This window comes from Oncorhynchus gorbuscha, unplaced genomic scaffold (genome assembly GCF_021184085.1).
Source record: "Oncorhynchus gorbuscha isolate QuinsamMale2020 ecotype Even-year unplaced genomic scaffold, OgorEven_v1.0 Un_scaffold_4083, whole genome shotgun sequence".
Classification (NCBI taxonomy): Eukaryota; Metazoa; Chordata; class Actinopteri; order Salmoniformes; family Salmonidae; genus Oncorhynchus; species Oncorhynchus gorbuscha.
Genome location: NW_025748187.1, coordinates 255 through 11,545, shown reverse-complemented (window position 1 = coordinate 11,545; position 11,291 = coordinate 255).

The following is an 11,291-nucleotide window of genomic DNA, read 5'->3' as shown; positions in this document are numbered from 1 at the left end:
ATTTAAAAACCCAAACAACTGAAGGTATTTATTAATTGTAACTTATTACAGTGTCATGACACACACCTTTTACTTACACACACACACTGCACCATGTTTACAGCATGATGAAAGATAATGATTCATTAATCCACTGCCTCATTCATTTCTAACCCTGGAGTTGTATTGTCCATATTTTTCAATAACTCATTTGTTTCAGAACATATCAAATTCCACCAAATATATGCCTTACTACTGTATTATAAAACGCTTTACTGTCTATCAATAAAGCCGTGATGTTGACTTGAGCTCCGTCCTCGTCTTTCTCTAAACACACACACACACACACACACACACACACACACACACACACACACACACACACACACACACACACACACACACAAACACACACACACACACACACACACACACACTCACTGACCACACTCACTCACACCACCTCACTCACAGACACACACCTCACCACACACTCACACACACTCACACACACACACCACCTCACTCACAGACCATCACACACACACACACCACCTCACTCACAGACCATCACACACACCACCACCTCACTCACAGACCGTCACACACACACACCTCACTCCACCGTCACACACACACCACCTCACACCCACACACACACCACCTCACTCACAGACCGTCACACACACCACCTCACTCACAGACCGTCACACACACACCACCTCACTCACAGACCGTCGCACACACACACCACCACACTCACAGACCGTCACACACACACACCACCTCACTCACAGACCGTCACACACACACACACACACCACCTCACTCACAGACCGTCACACACACCATCTCACTCCAAGGATTGGAAAGCTGCCGCAGTCATCCCCCTCTTCAAAGGGGGAGACACCCTGGAACCAAACTGTTACAGACCTATATCCATCCTGCAATGCCTTTCTAATGTCTTTTAAAGTCTAGTCAACAAACAGATCACTGACCATCTCGAATCCCACCGTACCTTCTCTGCTGTGCAATCTGGTTTCCGAGCCGGTCACGGGTGCACCTCAGCCACGCTCAAGGTACTAAACGATATCATAACCGCCATCGATAAAAGACAGTACTGTGCAGCCGTCTTCATCGACCTTGCCAAGGCTTTCGACTCTGTCAATCACCATATTCTTATCGGCAGACTCAGTAGCCTTGGTTTTTCTGATGACTGCCTTGCCTGGTTCACCAACTACTTTGCAGACAGAGTTCAGTGTGTCAAATCGGAGGGCATGCTGTCCGGTCCTCTGGCAGTCTCTATGGGGGTGCCACAGGGTTCAATTCTCGGGCCGACTCTTTTCTCTGTATATATCAATGATGTTGCTCTTGCTGCGGGCGATTCCCTGATCCACCTCTACGCAGACGACACACACACACACCACCTCACTCACAGACCGTCACACACACACACACACACACCACCTCACTCACTCACACCACCTCACTCACAGACCGTCACACACACACCACCTCACTCACAGACCGTCACACACACACACCACCTCACTCACAGACCGTCACACACACACACCACCTCACTCACAGACCGCCACACACACACCACCTCACTCACAGACCGCCACACACACACCACATCACTCACAGACCTTCACACACACCACCTCACTCACAGACCGTCACACACACACCACCTCACTCACAGACCGTCACACACACACCCACCACACTCACAGACCGTCACACACAAACACCACCTCACTCACTGACCGTCACACACACACACCACCTCACACACCGTCACACACACACCCCTCACTCACAGACCGTCACACACACACACCACCTCACTCACAGACCGTCACACACACACACACCACCTCACTCACACACACACACACACCACCTCACTCACACACACACACACCACCTCACTCACACACACACACCACCTCACTCACACACACACACCACCTCACTCACACACACACACCACCTCACTCACACACACCACCTCACTCACAGGAAAAACAAGGAATGTGTTATATCACTGTTCTTTATTCCTAAGATGTATTCTATTTAACAGCCATCGAACAACGGCAATATGTGACTAAAACCCCAAAGCACAATGAGTTGTTTTATATAAGTCGTCTCAATCCGTCTGATTCAATTTCACCTGGAAGTGGGAACGAAAAGATCACGTTTCAGTGGGGAGTGAATGTCAAACACTTAGCATCCGTTCGACATTACTTCATGTTCTTATACCGTGGCATTGTTGAATACTCAAGTTTCTGATTGGCTTGAAGGGCATTCTAGAGAGTGATTAGTTCCAGTGTTCAGATACTGTAAATCACTAACCGGTGGTGGAGAGAAGAGGTCTGAGAGGGAGGACCACTCCACGTCTGACTGAGGGGTGGAGGAGATGAGGCGGACCTTGGATACCCCTGTCTGGAGCCCGTTGGTATGATCCTTGGTCCTGGTGTCATACAGACGCTCGGGGAGGATGGGTGAGACCACTCGTTAAGGAGGGGACAACAGAGACCATCGCTGCTTTCACTGAGAGAAACTTTGACCTTCGCCATTAACTCTGTTAAAAAACAATCATGTCCTCACTTGAGCTATTCTATAACCATACCTGCGTACTAGTGTAAGATCTCTCACTGCACAATGAAAACATCACTGAGGCTACCAACTCTATAGTAAATATTGTTATCCGTAGGGGACTATCCAAATAAAGTGTGACTAAAAGCCATTTGAGAAGGATATTAGCTAAGACAGGCAGGTAGAAGATCTCAGTCTCAGTCTTGATGTGGATGTGGTGTGAGATGTAGACCTCTCCCTCTGCAGACTCCTCCAGACCTGTAGTCATGGCATGCAGCTCCACCTGAAGCTCAGTCTTCATCCCAGCAGCCACCTGCAACAAAGGTCAGGGGTCAATTTAGTCATATCAGGAAGTGAAGTGAGATATATGAATCTAAAACATCCTCAAAGAAAACAATGGGAAATGTTCAGTTTGTGTAATTGAATCGAGCTGACTACGGTAACTATCACCCTGCTCAGTAGAACTCACAGGTCCAGGGGTGTAGATGACTCTGATTCCAGTACCAGGGGACGGCTGTTTCACACTGAACCTAAAGTACAACAACACAGAACAGGCGCTGAACCCACCAGAACATAGACAGAGGAGAACACACCCTGACGACCAAAGACCTTAAACCTCGTCATTTTCACTGCACCACCATCTTTGACAGACATGTCCACAAACAGCCATACTGGTCTGACCTGCAGGTGTGGAAGCCCACGTTCTTCATGAGCACGGGGACACTGTAGCTGCAGCCCTCCTTTAGGGTCCCAAACTGGACCTCTGCTGGGAGGAGCTCAAACCCCCCCGTGCGGCGAGTTGCTGCCCCCCTGTCACAGACACAGTCTTCACCTTCCTCCTCACCGGCTCCTCTACACACAGGAACTGAGAGCCAGACTCGTGTTAGGTCCCCGTGGTAATGCCTAGGCTCTAGCTCAGTAAGCTACGACTTATTGAACTGGCAGGACAGATACATTAGTGTTAACTGACGTGTGTGTGTGTGTGTATATGTACGTCACAGTGTGTGTGTGTGTGTGTGTGTGTGTGTGTGTGTGTGTGTGTGTGTGTGTGTGTGTGTGTGTGTGTGTGTGTGTGTGTGTGTGTGTGTGTGTGTGTGTGTGTGTGTGTTACCTGCTGGTTGGGCACGCTGAAGGGTTTGGAGCTGAGGATGGAGGCTGGCAGCTTGACTCTGTGTCTGCGTGGGTTCCCTGCCACGTCCACCTGGGTACTGCCAGGCCCAATACCACCACCATGCTGCTGCTTCACTGTAGAGGCACCATGAGAGCTGTCCCCTACAGGAGAACACACACAGATCTAGATATCAGTAACAGAGTAACAGATACAAGACCATGATCTAGATATCCAAATAGAATTCTCTTTGTCGGTTAGTCATTTAGCAGACGCTCTTCTCCAGAGCCATTTACAGTTACATTACATTACATTACATTTAAGTCATTTAGCAGACGCTCTTATCCAGAGCGACTTACAAATTGGTGCAATCACCTTATGATGACATGACAGTATATACAGTAGTGTCATCTGCAAACTGTTGGGAAAATGGTGTTTGACCTATCCTAGGTATTCTCTTTGGGGTTTCAGGTGTCTCCGGAAGGTGGTGATTGACTCCGCTGTCCTGGCGTCGTGAGGGAGTTTGTTCCACCATTGGGGGGCCAGGGCAGCGAACAGTTAGTTCATTTATCTTACGATGGCTAGGTGGGACAACTTTTCAACTACCAACATGAGTAAATGTCTGATTTTCAAGGCCAGACATGCCACCAGGGGTCTTTTCAAAGTCCACAGATCCAGAAAAACGAATAAAGCAATACCTCACGGCCCAACGCCGCAGTACATACATACTTGTTGTGTTTATGTACTGACATGTATGTGTAACTGATACACACACACACACACACACACACACACACACACACACACACACACACACACACACACACACACACACACACACACACACACACACACACACACACACACACACACACACACACACACACACACACACAAGGTTTTTATATTGATGTAAATTGTAAAGTAATTTGTCTGTAATGTCTTTTTGTTATGACTCGAACCCCAGTAAGACCAGCTGTCACCACTCTTACCCTAACACTAACCCCAAGTCTAAGTCGTGTACTGAGCAGACCTGCAGTTTGAGGAGTGGGGTTGGTGGGTCTCCTAGGCAGCGCATCACTTCCTGCTGCGTGAGAGGGCGTGGGGTTCAAAGGTCGCTGGGCTGCTTCAAGAACACACACAAGAACAAATAACATGCAAAACAGGGTCACTTTCTTAATGAAGGATAAAATAACACAATATTGTATCATCAATATATCATTAGTATTGTTATAAATGTAGCCTAGCTTTAACCTGTCTCCTGAGGGCATCTCTGAGGTAGTTCTGGGAGTTGGGAGTGTTGGGGAATGGAGGAAGGTCCTGAGACAGAGATCTCATATCAGGGACCTGACGGGAAAACCCAGATAGTTGTTTTATATACGTACAGTAGCTGAGCTGAATACAATCTGCAATATGTTGCACAGGTTGTAGAGGCACACAGTGAAGCTAATATTAACCTCTGCACCAAACCAAACCCTAGGCTAGTAGCATTGGGAAATATTGTCTTATATTAACCTCTGTACCAAACCAAACGCTAGGCTATTAGCATTGGGGAATATTGTCTTATATTAACCTCTGTACCAAACCAAACGCTAGGCTAGTAGCATTGGGAAATATTGTCTTATATTAACCTCTGTACCAAACCAAACGCTAGGCTAGTAGCATTGGGAAATATTCTCTTATATTAACCTCTGTACCAAACCAAACGCTAGGCTAGTAGCATTGGGAAATATTCTCTTATATTAACCACCTCTGTACCAAACCAAACACTAGGCTAGTAGCATTGGGAAATATTCTCTTATATTAACCTCTGTACCAAACCAAACCCTAGGCTAGTAGCATTGGGGAATATTGTCTTATATTAACCTCTGTACCAAACCAAACGCTAGTAGCATTGGGGAATATTGTCTAGATCCTTTTTTTCAGTTGAGAAGAAGTTTATAAATTGACTGGCTGGGCTGTGGGACAATGGACGTGTATTAATGAATCTAATGGAACTGTTAACAGGCATTAAGTAACTGTGCTGAATTACAATCCATTGATGAGAAAGCTATGTCACCTCAGAGTACTCGAAACCTGCTCCTTTCTCTGAGCGGAAATAAGGAGGAATGATTCTGTTCCTTAGAGCCTCTCTGTAAATCTTCTCCTGGTCCAGCTCCTGTCTGCACAGTACAGCAACATTAAAACATTCATTAATAGCTTAAATATTCCTGGGAAAAGATGTGAATGTCCACTATGTCAACTCTATAATAGAGAGCAGTTAGTTAGTTACCTGTGCTGCTCTATCCCGCTCTTCCACATAGTTACCTGTGTTGCTCTTCTACATAGTTACCTGTGTTGCTCTATCCTGCTCTTCCACATAGTTACCTGTGTTGCTCTTCCACATAGTTACCTGTGTTGCTCTTCCACATAGTTACCTGTGTTGCTCTATCCTGCTCTTCCACATAGTTACCTGTGTTGCTCTTCCACATAGTTACCTGTGTTGCTCTTCCACATAGTTACCTGTGTTGCTCTTCCACATAGTTACCTGTGTTGCTCTTCCACATAGTTACCTGTGTTGCTCTTCCACATAGTTACCTGTGTTGCTCTATCCTGCTCTTCCACATAGTTACCTGTGTTGCTCTATCCTGCTCTTCCACATAGTTACCTGTGTTGCTCTTCCACATAGTTACCTGTGCTGCTCTTCCACATAGTTACCTGTGTTGCTCTTCCACATAGTTACCTGTGTTGCTCTTCCTGCTCTTCCACATAGTTACCTGTGTTGCTCTATCCTGCTCTTCCACATAGTTACCTGTGTTGCTCTTCCACATAGTTACCTGTGTTGCTCTTCCACATAGTTACCTGTGTTGCTCTTCCACATAGTTACCTGTGTTGCTCTTCCACATAGTTACCTGTGTTGCTCTATCCTGCTCTTCCACATAGTTACCTGTGTTGCTCTATCCTGCTCTTCCACATTCCACATAGTTACCTGTGTTGCTCTTCCACATAGTTACCTGTGCTGCTCTATCCTGCTCTTCCACATAGTTTCCTGTGCTGCTCTTCCACATAGTTACCTGCTCTTCCACATAGTTACCTGTGTTGCTCTTCCACATAGTTACCTGTGTTGCTCTTCCACATAGTTACACTCTTCCAGTTACCTGTGTTGCTCTTCCACATAGTTACCTGTGTTGCTCTTCCACATAGTTACCTGTGTTGCTCTTCCACATAGTTACCTGTGTTGCTCTTCCACATAGTTACCTGTGCTGCTCTATCCTGCTCTTCCACATAGTTACCTGTGTTGCTCTATCCTGCTCTTCCACATAGTTACCTGTGTTGCTCTTCCACATAGTTACCTGTGTTGCTCTATCCTGCTCTTTTCCACATAGTTACCTGTGTTGCTCTTCCACATAGTTACCTGTTTTGCTCTTTCCACATAGTTACCTGTGTTGCTAAACATAGTTACCTGTGTTGCTATTTACATAGTTACCTGTGCTGCTCTATCCTGCTCTTCCACATAGTTACCTGTGTTGCTGCTCTTCTACATAGTTACCTGTGCTGCTCTATCCTGCTCTTCCACATAGTTACCTGTGTGCTCTGCTCTTTCCACATAGTTACCTGTGTTGCTCTTCCACATAGTTACCTGTGCTGCTCTATCCTGCTCTTTCCACATAGTTACCTGTGCTGCTCTGTCCTGCTCTTCCACATAGTTACCTGTGTTGATCTTCCACATAGTTACCTGTTATGCTATTCCACATAGTTACTCTGGTGCTCTATCCTGCTCTTCCACATAGTTACCTGTGTTGTTGATCCTGCTCTTCCACATAGTTACCTGTGTTGCTCTTCCCACATAGTTACCTGTGTTGCTCTTCTACATAGTTACCTGTGCTGCTCTATCCTGCTCTTCCACATAGTTACCTGTGCTGCTTATGTCCTGCTCTTCCACATAGTTACCTGTGTTGCTCTTCTACATAGTTACCTGTGCTGCTCTGTCCTGCTATTCCACATAGTTACCTGTGCTGCTCTATCCTGCTCTTCCACATAGTTACCTGTGTTGATACCTGCTCTTCCAAGTTACCTGTGTTAGTCTACATAGTTACCTGTGTTGCTCTTCTTAGTTACCTGTGCTGATCTATCCTGCTCTTCCACATAGTTACCTGTGCTGATCTGTCCTGCTCTTCCACATAGTTACCTGTGTTGCTCTAAGGTCTGGTATTCCACATGTTACTGATCTGCTCTTCCACATAGTTATGTGTTCTAGTTTCCTTCTACATAGTTACCTGTGTTGCTCTATCCCTGATCTATCCTGTCTGGTTAGTTACCTGTGCTGCTCTGTCCTGCTCTTCCACATAGTTACCTGTGTTGCTCTTCCACATAGTTACCTGTGTTGCTCTATCCTGCTCTTCCACATAGTTTCCTTCGCCTCTTTGCTGAAGCTGTAAAACAGGAGATTTTAATATGATACTGAGAAGATAATGGAAAAGGTTCAAAGCTGTAGATATTTATGTTCATGGTTTAACTAAATCCACGAGTACAGGGAAAATAAGAGACGCATGAGAAAGATGTCCTACTGATCTAAGGTCTGGTTAGTTATGATACTGATCTAAGGTCTGGTTAGTTATGATACTGATCTAAGGTCTGGTTAGTTATGATACTGATCTAAGGTCTGGTTAGTTATGATACTGATCTAAGGTCTGGTTAGTTATGATACTGATCTAAGGTCTGGTTAGTTATGATACTGATCTAAGGTCTGGTTAGTTATGATACTGATCTAAGGTCTGGTTAGTTATGATACTGATCTAAGGTCTGGTTAGTTATGATACTGATCTAAGGTCTGGTTAGTTATGATACTGATCTACGACCAGGCTAGTTATGATACAGATCTAAGGTCTGGTTAGTTATGATACTGATCTAAGACCAGGCTAGTTATGATACAGATCTAAGGTCTGGTTAGTTATGATACTGATCTACGACCAGGTTAGTTATGATACAGATCTGGTTGTGATACTGATCTAGGACCAGGCTAGTTATGATGCTGATCTAGGACCAGGCTAGTTATGATGCTGATATAGGACCAGGCTAGTTCTGACCCACCTGTCTGTGTGTTTCTCTGAGAGCGAGGCCTCAGTCTGCAGGGCTGGAGTCTTCACTGCCTGGATGTACAGGGTGGCTGCATCCACTGAGGTGGAACAAACACAAACACTCCCTATTCAACTCACCATTCCTTCCCCTTATCCAATTCATTGCTACAGCTAGGAAATAATTTCCAAGCCCCATAAAAGTGCCAAGGACTCACCGGGACAGATTCTGTTCTCTATAGTGGGGTGCTCTGACTCTGGAAGTGACTGAGGAGGAAAAAATGCACATGGTGTCACAGAGTAACAGAATACTACAGTACCCAAGTAACAGAATACTACAGCACCTGAGTAACAGAACACTACAGCACCCAAGTAACAGAATACTACAGCACCTGAGTAACAGAATACTACAGTACCTAAGTAACAGAATACTACAGCACCTGAGTAACAGAACACTACAGCACCCAAGTAACAGAATACTACAGCACCTGAGTAACAGAACACTACAGCACCCAAGTAACAGAATACTACAGCACCTGAGTAACAGAATACTACAGCACCCAAGTAACAGAATACTACAACACCTGAGTAACAGAACACTACAGCACCCAAGTAACAGAATACTACAGCACCTGAGTAACAGAACACTACAGCACCCAAGTAACAGAATACTACAGCACTAACAGAATACTACAGCACCTGAGTAACAGAACACTACAGCACCCAAGTAACAGAATACTACAGCACCTGAGTAACAGAACACTACAGCACCCGAGTAACAGAATACTACAGCACCTGAGTAACAGAACACTACAGCACCTGAGTAACAGAATACTACAGCACCTGAGTAACAGAATACTACAGCACCTGAGTAACAGAATACTACAGAACCTGAGTAACAGAATACTACAGCACATGAGTAACAGAATACTACAGCACCTGAGTAACAGAATACTACAGCACCTGAGTAACAGAATACTAGAACCTGAGTAACAGAATACTACAGCACCTGAGTAACAGAATACTACAGCACCTGAGTAACAGAATACTACAGCACCTGAGTATACTACAGCACCTGAGTAACAGAATACTACAGCACCCGAGTAACAGAATACTACAGCACCTGAGTAACAGAATACTACAGCACCTGAGTAACAGAATACTACAGCACCTGAGTAACAGAATACTACAGAACCTGAGTAACAGAATACTACAGCACCTGAGTAACAGAATACTACAGCACCGGAGTAATTTGGACATATTTGATCAAGTCAGTAGTGTGGACCTTCTCCTCCTTCTCAGTATGTATGTGTGTGTGTGCGTGTACTGACTGACCAGGACCAGTTTGAGCAGGTCAGCAGCGTGGACCTTCTCCTCCGTGTGTGTGTGTGTGTGTGTGTGTGTGTGTGTGTGTGTGTGTGTGTGTGTGTGTGTGTGTGTGTGTGTGTGTGTGTGTGTGTGTGTGTGTGTGTGTGTGTGTGTGTGTGTGTGTGTGTGTGTGTGTGTGTGTGTGTGTGTGTGTGTGTGTGTGCTGACTGACCAGGACCAGTTTGAGCAGGTCAGCAGCGTGGATCTTCTCCTCCTCAGTACGAGGGTCATTCAGCTGCATCTTCTCTGTCAGGTTCTCTCTCTGGATAACCTGCTCCATGTACTCCTACAATACCAGGTACAGGAGGAGGAGGACCACATGTTGAGACAGGACCAGGTACAGGAGGAGGAGGTACAGGAGGAGCAGGTTGAGGAGGAGGACCAGGTACAGGAGGAGGGCCAGGTACAGGAGGAGGGCCAGGTACAGGAGGAGGGCCAGGTACAGGAGGAGGGCCAGGTACAGGAGGAGGGCCAGGAGGAGGGCCAGGTACAGGAGGAGGACCAGGTACAGGAGGAGGGCCAGGTACAGGAGGAGGGCCAGGTACAGGAGGAGGGCCAGGTACAGGAGGAGGACCAGGTACAGGAGGAGGGTACAGGAGGAGGACCAGGTACAGGAGGAGGGCCAGGTACAGGAGGAGGACCAGGTACAGGAGGAGGACCAGGTACAGGAGGAGGACCAGGTACAGGAGGAGGGCCAGGTACAGGAGGAGGGCCAGGTACAGGAGGAGGACCAGGTTCAGGAGGAGGACCAGGTTCAGGAGGAGGACCACATGTTGACATACAGAGTACACTGCATACCAAACACATGTTGACATACAGAGTACCAAACACATGTTGACATACAGAGTACACCACATACCAAACACATGTTGACACACAGAGTACACCATACCAAACACATGTTGACATACAGAGTACACCACATACCAAACACATGTTGACATACAGAGTACACCACATACCAAACACATGTTGACATACAGAGTACACCACATACCAAACACATGTTGACACACAGAGTACACCACATACCAAACACATGTTGACATACAGAGTACCAAACACATGTTGACATACAGAGTACACCACATACCAAACACATGTTGACACACAGAGTACACCACATACCAAACACATGTTGACACACAGATTACACCACATACCAAACACATGTTGAC